This window comes from Hylobates moloch, unplaced genomic scaffold (assembly GCF_009828535.3).
Source record: "Hylobates moloch isolate HMO894 unplaced genomic scaffold, HMol_V3 SCAFFOLD_9, whole genome shotgun sequence".
Taxonomy (NCBI): Eukaryota; Metazoa; Chordata; class Mammalia; order Primates; family Hylobatidae; genus Hylobates; species Hylobates moloch.
The window spans coordinates 72,394,965-72,410,121 of NW_026652284.1; positions in this window are offsets into that span (position 1 = coordinate 72,394,965).

The following is a 15,157-nucleotide window of genomic DNA, read 5'->3' on the forward strand; positions in this document are numbered from 1 at the left end:
TCAAGCACTTTGCAAGCATAGCTCACTTAGTTCTAATAGCAATCCTAAGAGATAGATACCATTATTATCTCCATTTTAAAAATTACAAAGCTGAGGCACAGAACAAATGACTTTTCTTGTGCCACCCAGCTGGTAAATGATGGGATTAAGATTTGAACCTAGGTGGTTCAACTTCAGGTTCCCATCCACTTAAGAAATATGCAATGCTGGTGATTATTGAAGAAGAAAGTATATAATTTTATAGTTTTAAGCTAAAACTTTTCATAGTATGAGAAGAGAAAATCTAAAATATGCCATATTTAAGTTTAAAAGGGTCAAAGTCTAAAGCTTTAGGGACTTGGATTTTTAAATGGATAAAGATGTATATGTTCATGCAAAATTGTGTTAGCCCATGAACTGAGATCCAAGTAAATCCGGTTCCCAAACACTACTGCTTCCCTTAGCTGCCTACTTTCTCATGAAGGTGCACTCTTCCTTTATTTTTCCTTTGTATTTATGTTACTGCTGGAGGAGAAACACAGAAAAACTCATTTTTTAAAAAGACCTTGAAATGATTGACTTACTATTAAGTATGTCTGATATGTGTCTTTTTCAAAATGATGAGCATATCTACATAAAAATAAAATAGTTTGAAGATGAGAAATAAGCAAGATTTTGCTTCATATTTCTTCTCTTTTTTCAAGGAAGTCGTATATTGACTGTGTTATTTCAACCTGTCTTAACACGTGAATGTAAACTACTGGTCAAATGAAAGCTGTCACTCATGAGACATTTTACTGGGGTGAGAACCAAATTGCATTATCTTGGGATTCCTTATCATATAAACTAATAAAAGACATCTATTAATGTTTGACATTTTTATTTTTATTATAGATTTAATAATCATTATTTTCATTAAAACTTAATAACATAAATTGGTGGATACTACAGTTTGATTGAAAAGCCTAAAAACATTTATACCTCATGGCCATTAATTCCACTTATAGAAATCTATCATTAGGAAATAATAAGAAATGCAAAAAAAAATTGTAAGCAGGTATGTTTACTACAGTATTACTTATGCAGTCAAAAACAAAACCTTGTCAAATATTCTGAATTAGAGGAAGTAAATCATGGTACAGTTGCACAATAGAATATTTATGTAGTAATTAAAAATGAAGAGTGCTTTAATGACATAAAAATGCTTTTAATAATCAGTAATGTTGAGAAAAATGCAACACACAAATTATATATACAGTGTGATTACAAATATTAAGAGAAGAATAGATAAGGAAGGAGTCAGAAGAAGGTATCCTGACATATGAATTATAAATGAAAAAACTTATAGAAAAAAGACAGGAAGTAATTATGGAACCATGTTTATAAGGGTATTTCTGCATGGTGTGATGATAGGTCGTCCATTACTTTCTTCTCTATAAATTCCTTTATTCTACAACATTTAAAAAATGGATTTATTCCTTTTATTATCAGGAAAAAGTCTTTGGTTTAAAAAAGTTAATGGCAATTTCAATAGAAATGGATAGGATTCAGGAAAAGAAGATAACAAAATATGAGTTCTGCCATTTTATATTTTGAATTGGTTGTTTATGTTATTAAAGGTCACACATCTGCAGAGATTAATTAAACTATAAGTTCATAGCCTCTGGATCCTTTGTATGTCTGGCTTATGGTACCATTCTTCATATAGAATTCCAGTACATGTTTATTAACAATTAGTAATTTTGTGTTGCTATAATAGAATATCTGAGATTAGATAGTTTATAAATAAAAAAATGTTCATTTAGCTCACAGTCCTGATGGCTGGAAAGTTCAAGATTGAGCATCTGCCTCTAGTGAGAGCCTTAGGCCACTTCCACTCAGGGTGGAGGCCACATGGCAAGAAACGAAGCTGGAAGGGGTGGCTGGGAGGTGCCAGGTTTTTGTTTTGTTTCGTTTTGTTTTTTTAACAACGGACTCTCTCTGGAATTAGTAGAGTGAGAACTGCTTCTCCCAAAAGGAAGGACATTAATCTATTCATGAGGGATCTGCCTCCATGACCAAAAGACCTCCTATTAGGTCCCAATTCCTTCCAACACTGGGGATCAAATTTTGACATGAGCTTTGGAGGGGACAAATAGCTGAACCGTAGCAGGGATTATGTGAACATCCTTTCTCAAAATATAGGCATTACTTTGTGCAATTGTTTTGGGAGTAGGTATTATCCGATTCTTTCAAGAATGTTAAGTGTGAAGCAGAGACATACATATTTACCTACTTAGAAAAAGTATACAACTACCTCTGTATTATTTGCTTTAAGCCTTTATTTTTAGATAAACTATTATATCCCCAAAGTATTTTCACATAGCTGTGGAATCCCAATACACTTTTTGTCAACAACTCTGTCAGAACAGAATTCATTCAAAAACATTATTTTTTGAACCAAGACTTATTTTGTCATCTCCAGAAATCTTGAGGAGAGTAGAACTGACAAGATAATAGCCTTGATTATGCCTTCTGAGCGTCTGAGTGAGGCACAAAGCTGAATCACAAACATGTCTTACATATGATGGGTCCACCTGTAAATAAATTTTTATACTAGAGAAATTTACTTGTAATCCATGCCATCATTTTTTATTTCTAGTATGTTACTAATGCTTTTAGTTCCACAGCAAACCAGTGGAAATATATATTTATGTGGGGCTCTGAAACTGCGTCTCAATCATGTCTTCCAATGGAAATATACGGGAATGCAAATAAAACTTTGTGGGCAAGATGTTCTTTTCAGTATTGTTTATGTAGTTAAAAAAGGAGAATTATTCTGAATTCACAGATTTGGAAGAAGTAAACTTCATTAAGATTTTAAATCATAATTTAAAAATACTTACGATGGAGTTTTATTGAAATAGATAACTTTAGTAAGGTAAAATGTAAAGCCTCAAACCAGCATATAATATTATTGGTAATGGTTTATTAATAAGTAAATTCTCAAATCTCTCAGTCTCTATTTCTTAACAGCATAGCAGAGTTAACGTTGTTTAAAGAAAACACTCTTAACACTTTGGTAGTGCTCTGAAATATTTTAATGGCCTGAATGTATCAAACAACATTTCTCAATAATAAAATGATTCAAAGTAACAATTGCTTAGAAGTGTTGCAGATCAAAATTACACTTCAAATTGAAGCTAATTTTAAAAATCCTTATATAGCCTCATAACATGTAGGCAGTAGAAGAAATTTCGTGATTGTCGAAATAACTAATTTTACAGATGAGGAAACAATTTCAGCTACTTAGAAGCCAAAAAGACAAGCTGATTTTCTCTTATCTCACTGCTCAGGGCTCATTCTCTGAGACAAAGTCAAACTCTTCCTGAAAGAAATCTGTATAACATTTCTCAAACTGAGAAGTGGTTTCTTTAAATTCATTATTTTTCTAAGCCTCACTTAGCAAAACAAAACAAAACTGAAACCCAAACACCATGTAAAGTGAAATTTAAAATGTAGTATTTGATTGTTTTGATTTATTTTAAATTATCCTTTCTACCTTTTGTCTTAATTAGATAAAGGCAGTATAAACTGGTTCTATGCAATTAAGAGTAGTTCTGTGCAATGAAAATGAAGTCTTATTTTAAATCTTATTTGAACTGACTCATAGTTCAGTGTGTTAGATGAAAATTAGAATAAGCATAATATATAAAAGGCTAATGAGTTTTAGTAAAAATATCCTAAAAAATGAAGCGATGGAAATTTTTATATATTGAATTGGGAGTCTGTTAAGAATTTTTTCCCCTTCATACAAAGCAGAGTTTGGGAAAAGATTAGAGTATTTTGAATTCAATACGCTTTGAGCTGTCATCACAAAGATTTACTTAAAAAAAAAATCTATAGCAGAATTGTGTGGAGCTTTTCTTGGAAGGAAGTAAAACCACACTAGAAGTACTATGACAATAGCACTTTTCCAGGAAGTAAAAGAAATCAGGTCATGCTTAATGAAATCAGGCAGCAATCCTAGTCAACTGGAATGTTCTGGCCTCTTTTCCTCGTGTGGGTTTTGTGGAAATCAGTTTATGAGATTCCTCTGGGTGTTTTGTCTTATACACTTCTGTTCTCTTTCTTTTTCTTTTCTTCAAATTTTATTTTAAATTCAGTGGTACATGTGCAGGATGTGCAGGTTTGTTACATAGGTAAATGTGTGCCATGGTGGTTTGCTGAATAGATCATCCCATCACCTAGGTATTAAGTCCTGCATCCATTAGTTGTTCTTCCTGATGCTCTCCCTCTTCCTGCCCCCCACCAAAAGGCCCCAGTATGTGTTGTTCCCCTCTATGTGTCCGTGTGTTCTTATCATTCAGCTCCTACTTATAAGTGAGAGCATGTGGTGTTTGGTTTTCTGTTCCTGTGTTAGTTTGTTGAGGATAATGGCTTTCAACTTGATCCATGTCTCTGCAAAGGATGTAATATCATTTGTTTTTATGGCTACATAGTATTCCATGGTGTATATGTGCCGTATTTTCTTTATCCAGTCTCTCATTGATGGGCATTTAGGTTGATTCCATATCTTTGCTATTGTGAGTAGTGCTGCAGTGAACATATGCATGCATGTATCTTTATAATAGAATGATTTATATTCCTTTGGGTATATACCCAGTAATGGGTAAAATGGTATTTCTGCCTCTAGGTCTTTGAGGAATCTCCACACTGTCTTCTACAACAGTTGAACTAATAATTTACTCTCCCACCAATAGTGTGAAAGCATTCCTTTTTCTCCACAACCTCATCAGCATCTGTTGTTTTTTGACTTTTTAATAATAGTCATTTTGACTGATATGAGATGATATCTCACTGTGCTTTTGATTTGCATTTCTCTAATGATCAGCAATGTTAAGCTGTTTTTCATATTTGCTGGCCACATATATGTCTTCTTTTGAGAAGTGTCTGTTCATGCCCTTTGTCCACATTTTAATGGAGTTGTTTGTTTTTTCTTGTAAATTTGTTTAAGTATCTTGTAGATGCTGGATATTAGACCTTTGTCAGATGGATATATTGCAAAAATTTTCTCCCATTTTGTAGGATGTCTGTTCACCTGATGATAGTTTCTTTAATTAGGAATGGGCAAAGATTTTCTAATGAAAACACCAAAAGCAATGGAAACAAAAGCAAAATTGGACAAATTCAATCTTTAATTATAATAGAATAATTTATATTCCTTTGGGTATATACCCAGTAATGGGTCAAATGGTATTTCTAATCTTTAATTAGACCCAATTTGTTCTGAATGGTATTTCCTAAATTTTCTTCTAGGGTTTTTATAGTTTTGGGTTTTTCATTTAAGTCTTTAATGAGGTAAATTTTTGTATATGGCGTAAGAAAGAGGTCCAGTTTCAATTTTTCTGCATATGGCTAGCCAGTTCTCCCAATACAATTTATTAAATAAGGAATACTTTCCCCATGGCTTGTTTTTGTCAGGTTTGCTGAAGATCAGATGGTTGTATGTTTGTGGTCTTATTTCTGAGCTCTCTATTCTGTTCTATTTTTCTATGTGTCTGTTCTTGTAGTAGTACCATGCTGTTTTCTGTTTTGGTTACTGTATCATTGTAGTATAGTTTGAAGTCAAATAGCATGATATCCCCAACTTTGTTCTTTTTGCTTAGGATTGTCTTGGATATTTAGGCTCTTTTGTTGTTCCATATAGATTCTAAAATAGTTTTTTTCTAATACAGTGAAGAATGTCGATGGTAGTTTAATGGGAATAGCATAGCGCCTATAATTTACTTTAAGCAGTATGGCCATTTTCATGGTATCGATTCTTCTTATCCATGAGCATGGAATGGTTTTCCATTTGCTTATGTCCTCTCTGACTTATTTGAGAAGTGGTTTATAGTTCTTCTTGAAGAGATCTTTCACTTCCTCTGTTAGCTGTATTCCTAGGTATTTTATTCCTTTTGTGGCAATTGTGAATAGGAGTTCATTCATGATTTAAATCTCAGCTTGTTTGTTGTTGCTGTATAGGAATGCTAGTGATTTTTGCATATTAATTTTGAGACTTTACTGAAGTTGCTTATCAGCTTAGGAAACTTTTGGGTTGAGACGATGGAGTTTTCTGGGTATGGGATCATGTCATCTGCAAACAAAGATAGTTTGATGTCCTCTCTTCCTGTTTGAATATGCTTTATTTCTTTCCTTTGCCTGACTGCTCTGGGCAGAACTTCCAAAATTATATTGAATGGGAGTGGTGAGAGTGGGCATTCTTGTCATGTGCCTGTTTTCAAGGGGAATGCTTCCAGCCTTTGTGATTTCAGTATGATATTGGCTGTGGGTTTGTCATATATGGCTCTTATTATGTTAAGGTATATTCCTTCAGTACATAGTTTACTGAGAGCTTTTAACTTGAAGGGATGTTGAATTATATTGAAGGCCTTTTGTGCATCTATTGAGATAATCATGTGGGTTTTGCCTTTTTTTTTTTTTGGCAGTGGAGTCTTACTCTGTTGTCCAGGCTGAAGTTCAGTCACATAATCTTGGCTCACTGTAACCTCTGCCTCCCGGGTTCAAGTGATACTCCTGCCTCAGCCCCCAAGTAGCTGGGATTATAGGGGACTGCCACCACTCCAAGCTAATTTTTGTATTTCTGGTAGAGATGGGGTTTCACCATGTTGGCCAGGCTGGTCTCAAACTCCTGACCTCAGGTGATCCACCCACTTCGGCCTCTCAAAGTGCTGGGATTACAGGAGTGAGCCACCATGCCTAGCCAGGTTTTGTCTTTAGTTCTGTTTTTATGATGAATTACATTTATTGATTTGCATATGTTGAAGCAACCTTGCGTCCTAGGAATGAACCTACTTGATTGTGGTGGATAAGCTTTTTGATGTGCTACTGGATTCGGCTTGCCAATATTTTTTTGAGGATTTTTCCATCAATTTTCATCCAGAATATCAGCCTGAAGTTTTCTTTTTTTGTTGTTGTTGTATCTCTGCCAGGTTTTGGTATTAGGGTGATGCTGGCCTGATAGAATGAGTTAGGAGTTCTTTTCATTTCTGGGGCATACTTACAGTAGAAATAGTAGGAGTTCTTATTTGTCCCTCTGGTAGAATTCAGCTGTCAGTCCATCTGGTCCTTGGATTTTTTTGGTTTCTAGGCTATTTATTACTGCCTCAATTTCAGAACTTGTTATTGGTCTATTCAGGAATTCAGTTTCTTCCTGGTTCAGTCTTTGGAGGGTGTATGTGTCCAGGGATGTATCAATTTCTTCTAGATTTTCTAGTTTATGTACATAGAGGTACTTGCATTCTCTGGTGGCTGTTTGTATTTCTGTGGGGTCAGTGATGATATCCCCCTTATCATTTCTAATTGTGTTTATTTGATTCCTCTTTTTTTTCTTCTTTATTACTCTAGCTAGTGGTCTATTTTATTAATTTTTTCAAAACACCAGCTCTTGGATTCATTGATTTTTTGAAGGGTTTTGTCATGTCTCTCTCTTTTAGTTCAGTTCTGATCTTGGTTATTTCTTGTCTTCTTCTAGCTTTGGGTTTTGTTTGCTCCTGATTCTCTAGGTTTTTTTTTTGTGGTTTCTTTTTTTTTTGTCATGATGTTAGGTTGTGAATTTGAGATCTTTCTAGCTCTTCAATGTGGGCATTTAGTGCTATAAATTTTCCTCTTGACACTGCTTTAGTTGTGTTGCAGAGATTCTGGTATGTTGTCTTTATGTTCTCATTAGTTTAAAAGAACTTCTTGATTTTTGCCTTTATTCTATTATTTACCCTAGAGTCATTCAGGAGCAGATTGTTCAGTTTTTATGTAGTTGTGTGGTTTTGAGTGGATTTCTTAATCTTGAGTTCTAATCTGATTGCATTGTGGCTGAGAGACTGTTATGACTTCAGTTCTTTTGCATTTGCTGAAGAGTATTCTACTTCTGATTATGTGATCAATTTTAGATCATGTGACATGTGGCAATGAGAAGAATGTATATTCTATTGTTTTTAGGTGGAGAATTCTGAAGATGTCTATCAGGTCCACTTCATCCAGAGCTGTGTTCAGAATCCGAAATGTGTTTGTTAATTTTCTGTCTCAATGATCCAGTATTGTCAGTGGGATGTTAAATTCTCCCAGTATTATTGTGTGGGGGTCTAAGTCTTTTTGTACATCTCTAAGAACTTGCTTTATGAATTTGGATGCTCCTGTATTGGGTGCATATATATTTGGGATAGTTAGCTCTTCTTGTTGAACTGAACCTTTTGCCATTATATAACGCCCTTCTTTGTCTTTTTTGATCTCTGCTCATTTAAAGTCTGTTTTTTCAGACAGTAGGATTGCAACCCCCCTTTTTTTTTCTGTTTTCCATTTACTTGGTAAATTTTCCTCCATTCCTTTATGTTGAGCCTATGTGTGTCTGCATGTGAGATGGGTCGCTTGAAGACAGCATACCAATGGATCTTGGCTCTTTATCCATCTTGCCACTCTGTGACTTTTAATTAGGATATTTAGTCTATTTACATTTAAAGTTAGTATTCTTATGTGTGGATTCAATCCTGTCATCATTATGGTTGCAGGTTATTTTGCAGACTTGTTTAGGTGTTGCTTCACAGTGTCACTGGTCTGTGTACTTCAGTGTGTTTCTATAGTGACTGGTAATGTTTTTACTTTCCATATTTAGTGCTTCCATCCGGAGCTCCTGCAAGGCAGGCCTGGTGGTGACAAATTCCCTCAGCATTTACTTGTATGAAAAGGATCTGATTTCTCCTTTGCTTATGAAGTTTAGTTTGGCCGGATATAAAATTCTGGGTTGGAAATTTTTTTAAGAATGTTGAATATTGGGCCCGAATTTCTTCTGGCTTGCAGAGTTTCCACTGATCAGTCTACTGTTAGCCCAAGGATTTCCCTTTGTATGTGACATGGCTTTTCTCTAAGGCTGCCCTTAACATTTTTTTCTTCATTTTAACCTTGGAGAATATGATGATTATGTGTCCTGGGGCTGATCTTCTCATGGAGTATCTTACTGGGATTTTTCGCATTTCCTGAATTTGAATGTTGGCCTGTATTGCTAGGTTAAGGATGTTCTCCTGGGTAATATCCTGAAGTATGTTTTCCAGCTTGGTTTCATTCTCCCCATCTCTTTCAGGTACCCTAATCAATCATAGGTTCAGTCTCTTTACATAATCCTATAATTCTCAGAGGTTTTGTTACATTTTCTTCCCAAATTTATGCTCAACTCTCAACCTTTTTTTTTGGGGGGGGGGTGGGGACAGCATCCCACTCTGTCACCCAGGCTAGAGTACAGTGGTGCGATCTTAGCTCACTGCAGCCTCCACATCCTGGGTTTAAGTAATTCTCATGTCTCAGCCTCCCAAGTAGCTGCGACTACAGGTGTGCGCCACCACACTCAGCTTATTTTTGTATTTTTGATAGAAATGGGGTTTTGCCATGTTGGCCAGGTTGGTCTTGAACTCTTGACCTCAAGTGATTCACCCACTTCAGCCTCCCAAAGTGCTGGGATTACAGGTGTGAGCCACCATGCCCAGCCAATTCTTAATATTTTTTAATACACTTTGATGAATAATGGAGATTTCTTTTTTTCTTTTCAAGATTCTGCACTTTTGAAGAAATTATAGCTCATGAGGAGCAAGGTGGGCCTCCCACAATAATTAGAAAAAAATGCCAGGACAATGTGTTCATTTTTTTCTCCTTTAATCCAACAAAGTGATTAATAGAGGAAATGATGCTTATCACTACTCTTAAACTTTTCAGCAGATATCTTCCCTGTGGTAAACACTGAAAGATCCATTTTCTGGCTGGCTGATTTGTTTGTTTGTTTTGAAAATCTTTGCCTCTCTGGAAAGCTTGTTTGTCCTAGAATGTAGTGTGATTGCCAAAGTCCCACACTGAGGACTGCTCCTCAGGATGGCCTCATACAGAATGTGTGAATTTCCATCATCAGCTAAAATGTGAACTTGAACAATAGACAGTTGGCTTCCCTCCAGTCCTAAATAAAGCTGTGTAAGAACGATGTAAAATTCTCCCTGTATCCATGTGGGAGGTGGGGCTGAAAGCTTGCAATTCATCTGATGCTGTTTAGAGACTTTCTCATTAAGAAACTCACCCCTTTCACCTGTTCCAGGGAACTAGGAGGGCTCCTCTTTTCCCAAAATGACCTCCACTTACATTGCACTTGTGGCACCTAAGAAATAATGAGTGGCACCTTTTCCCTGTGGGCTCAGCAGTAGCCTCTGTACTTCTAAGCCTTGAATTTCTGTTGAGGATTCCTAGCCACATGATTCTCTTCTAACATGAACTTAGCATAATTTTGTAAAATTTCTAGACTACTTTGTGATTGATCCTTTGGTTTGCGTTTACTTTTTCCTTCTGCCAAGAACTATCACATTCCAAAGTTCAATACTTCACTCACTGCTTTCCTCTATTAAAGCAAGCCCCAGCACATGGTGTACTTTCTTTTCATTCTTGCAGTAATCATTTATTGTAGAGTTTCAGTTACTGTGTTTGGGGTAAGAGTTATTCAAAGTGAACCAGGCCAAGATTTTACCCTAGAGGCACTTACTATCTCTAACTTTCCCCCGAATTTCTATCTTGTATCTTCCACTGTCTATAGGGCATCTTCCTCTTGATACCCTACCATTTTCTTCTGCTATTAACCGCTCTCCTCCTCCACTCCCTAAACCAATTATTCTCCTGCAATTTTTCTGTTTTTTGTCAATGGTGCCATCACCCCTTCAACAGTCTTTCCCTGTTATCAAGTCTCTAAATCTTGCCATGTTGTCCTTTCATAACATTTGTTGCTATCTTTCCACTCCAGTGGAAAGAACCTTTGTCACGGACCTTATCAGCTCATCAACAGAGCTACTGCAATACTCTCTTAATTTTCTTTCTGCCTCTGAATATCGTCTCTTTCAGTCATCCTAGACACCTGTCACTGCCATCTTCAACTTTCCAAGGCACCTTGTAATCTAACACGGGACTATTGAGAACTCTCTGAGGCTGCCATTATCTTGGCTTTCATGATCTCCCATGTTGAGACCATTTGACCTCTAAAGTTTTCCCCAGTCACCCTGGTATAGATGTTCCATGCCAGCCAGACTGGCTCCCTGTGCATTGTTATTTTTGCTTTTAACTTCTTGATATCTTCCCCACACATCCCTACCCACATACAAATAGTTTACCCTTCCACTCCTATGCACATAGCTTAATCCTGTCTTATAAATCTTGCCCAAGTCTGACTTATTTTTCAAAACCTTCATAAGTCCACCAGCAGTCAGAGATTCTTCTCTCCTCCAATGACCTGTAGCACTCACCCTGCCCTCCTTTGGACTGCTGTATTATAGTCACTTGACTGTCTCTCCTACCACTTTCCTCTTTGCTTGCTCTTTCCAGCCCCTCTGGGGTCTTGGCTCTTTCTGGAACACACCAAGCAACCTCCTTCAGGAAGGAGGGATTTTGTACCTTAGTTTCCCTTGCCTGGATCACTTTTCCTTGAGATAAGCATATGATCTGCTCCCATACTTCCATTAGGCTTCTGCCCAACTTTCATCACTGACCATCAACTAAATTAGAAACATCCGTCAATATCTCTCCCCTTATATTGCTCTATATTTCTCACAGCACTTTTAGCATTTGACATTTTCGTTATCATTTGTGTATCTATTGAACAACTCCTTCAGTAGAATGGGGGCTCCAGATGGGCAGGAATTTTGCCTACTGTGTATATTACTCTGTTCCCAGTGATTAAATGAAGTCTGACACCTAGTGATGCTCGATGTTTATTAAAAATACATGAATAACTCTTTATGCCTGCCTAGTTCCTTCAGAGTCAGAAAGTCTCCTAAAGTTTATAATATCTTAACTAGCACCTAGGAGGGATCCAGTTACCTCTGTTGCCTTTGTTCCAGAGACTTTCTCATTAAGAAACTCACCCCTTTCACCTGTTCCAGGTGACCACTCCCTGTTAAGGTGACCATGGTAGATAGACACAACAAAACCCCATTTTCTGGCCTTATTGTTCATTTTGTAACATTGTAAACTGTTAAACACAGTCTACTTCTCAAATCCTCCCCTTTCCTTGACCTCTAAGAATCTGGTCTCTTCTCCATCTCTGCCTGTTCCTACTTACTTTCCAGATGTTTTTTAGGTGTTTCTGTCCTCTGGGTGTTCGCTCTGTGAACATCTCCAGCTTTCTTATCCTCTTGAATGATTTAATGTTTGGTCAATCCTCATTATCACTGTTTTCATATTTGCACATTTACTTAATTGCTAAAATGTATTTTTAACCCCCAAATCAATACTCCTTACACTTAGATGGTAAAAGCTGAGAAAAATTTGAGTCACCTGACTTGGATGTTCTCAACTGAGCTCAAGGAGGCTACACTGCCTTCTCATTTCAGCTCTTATATTTTATGCAAGCCTCCTTGTCACAGTGTTTTTAGTGCCACATTTTTCACATGATTGTGTTTTTGTTGGTGATTTCACTGTTTAAAATGGATTCCAGACAAGGTGCTATCTACTGCTGCTAAGCACGAGATGGCTGTGATGTCTTACAGAGAAAATATATACATTAGACAAGCTTCGCTTAGGCATGAGTCAGGGTGCTATTGGCTTTTCAATTTTAAGGAATCAAATATAAATAAATAAATATATACACACACACATATATATATATAAAATAAGGTGTTTTTAAGCAGAAACACACATAAAACAATGTTATGTATTGATCAGTGGATGAAAATGTGTGAAGAGAGGCTCACAGGAACCTAACCATGTATTTCCCGAAGGAGCAACATCTTAGTATTTGCTAATTTAGTGCGCTCAGTGAATTTATAAAGCATAATCATAGCAGACAATGAGAATCAACTATACCTTTGTTTTTATTTGACCATGACTTCTAAAGCTGTATGTCCAGGCAGAGCAGTTTCCCAAGCCCCTCTGCAGTCTTCTCCTTTGCCTTCATTTGGTGAAATGGGAGAGTTCCCTTATCCCCCTCACAGGACATGTGACAGGGGTGTGGCTCACTCCTTCGGTGCTCAAATCCTTAGCGGGAGCATGTGGATGGGCACGTGCAGAGGCCATGGGGAGCACTTTTGGGCTCTGGCCCAGTGGCAGCATCTAGGAGTGGGTGTCTGCAACTCCCAAATCCCAAGTGGGCATGTGTATTACAGTGTGCTCTTTCAGCTTTGCTGTCAGCAGATGTTTTGTGTTAATTAGCTCAATAGACCCAGTGTGACAGCTTTCTGTATCCTGAGCTCTTGCTCAGTGTACCAGAAAAATTGGATCACGTGTGGGGCCAAAGGATAAGGGCAAGGTTTTATTAAGTGGTGGAGATGACTCTCAGCCAGATGGATGGAGAGCCGGAGTTGAAGATGGAGTGGGAAGGTGATCTTCCCCTGGAGTTGGGCTGCCCAGTGGCCAGACTCTTCCCTGACCGCCCCTGGCCAAACAGATACTCAGAACTCCATGCCTTCTCTTCTCTCTTTCTCTGCCACATCTTTCAGCCGTCACTGGTCTGTGGTCTGCTAGTGTCTACTGATCTGTTCCTCTGTTCCTCTCAACATTCAGTCACTTGTGTCTGTGCCTGCTAATGTCTGGAGTTTATATGGGCACAGGATGGGGGACGTGGTGGGCCAGAGTGGTCTTGGAAAAATGCAACATTTTGGTGTGAAAACAGGAGTGTCTGTTTTCACTTAGGTCCGTGGGCACAGGCCCAAGAGTGGAGCCCTCTCCAGGGACTCTGCTCTTCTCTACTCAGCACTTCCCTGCCCTCCCTTATCACTGTCACCAGGTTACAGTTCTGAAATGATGCATCTGATCATGTCACTTTTGTGTTTTAATCCTCCTGTTGCTCTCTCTTTTACCCAGGGTCACCCAAGCCACATTGTAGAACATAGCTTCTGTGTGATTTGTTTAGCCTTATCACCCAGAATCCTCCCAACACCTTTGCTCCAACCAGACTTCTCACCCTAGCTCAAATAGCAGACTCTTTTTTGTCCCTGCACCTTTATACGTTCTCTTTGCTCTCCTTGAAGGCCCTTCCCAACTTTATTCGTGTGTAAAACTCTTAATCACCCATTAGGAGGCAATTCAGGTGTCACCCACTCTGTGAAGGTTTCCCTTTTGCTTAGGCACTCAATTGCTTCCACATCTGGCCTTTGACACCTTATTGTATGATTTGCATTGTGTGTGTCTTAGCTTTCTTGAATGTCTGTCTTTTGCACTACACTCCAACAAATTCCTCATAACCAAGGGCCAGATTATTCTTCTCACATGGGCATCTAGTACGAGCATCAAACATCTGGTAAGTGCTTAAAAGCTTATTGAATGAACTGAAAGAAAGAATATTTGTGAGAGATGCTGAGATGTATACCTACTGTAATAAGACTTTTCCTTGGATCTGGATCATAAAATTCAATTTCTACATTATCATTAAATGAGATAATTACTATTAATTGTCTATTTTTGCCCTCAAAATTGGTCATACATAAAATATTCCAGGAATTTATCCGATGCAATAACAACCATCAGAAAGCCTCACTATAAAGTTTGATTCTACTAAGATGTTTCATGTTATAGAGTTTTTGTTGAATAAACGCATGAATGAATATAAAAATATGATTGAAAGAATGTTGTGTAGCTTTAGTTTAAGAATACTGAAAGTGGGGCTAGGCATAGTGGCTCACACCTGTAATTTAAACACTTTGGGGGTCCAAGGCAGGAGGATCACTTGAGCCCAGGAGATCAGGCAATAATGCTCAAAGTCAGGTAGCCCTAGTCAGGAGATTGAGACCAGTCTGGGCAACATAGTGAGATCTGTCTCTTAAAAAAAATAAAAAATATTTTATATAATTAAATAACTTAAACTTATTAAAATAAAAACAAAGAATACTGAAAGTGAACTTGTACATAGAGTATTTTAATTGTAGAACCTACATTAACCTCTCTGGGCCTCAATTTCTTCAACAATAAAATGAGCTAATAATGCCCAAATCTGAGGGTGAAGATGAGCATGTAATCATACTGTACTTAAGAATTATTTTGGTGAACAACAACAACAAAAAAAATCATGAAGTGGAAATAATTATTTCAGAATTTAAGTTTATTAGAAAGCGACATTTCTACTTTTAATGGATCAATATACTGATCTCTATCCTAAAATTGTAGTTGCTTCATAACTTGGCTCAGAGAAACA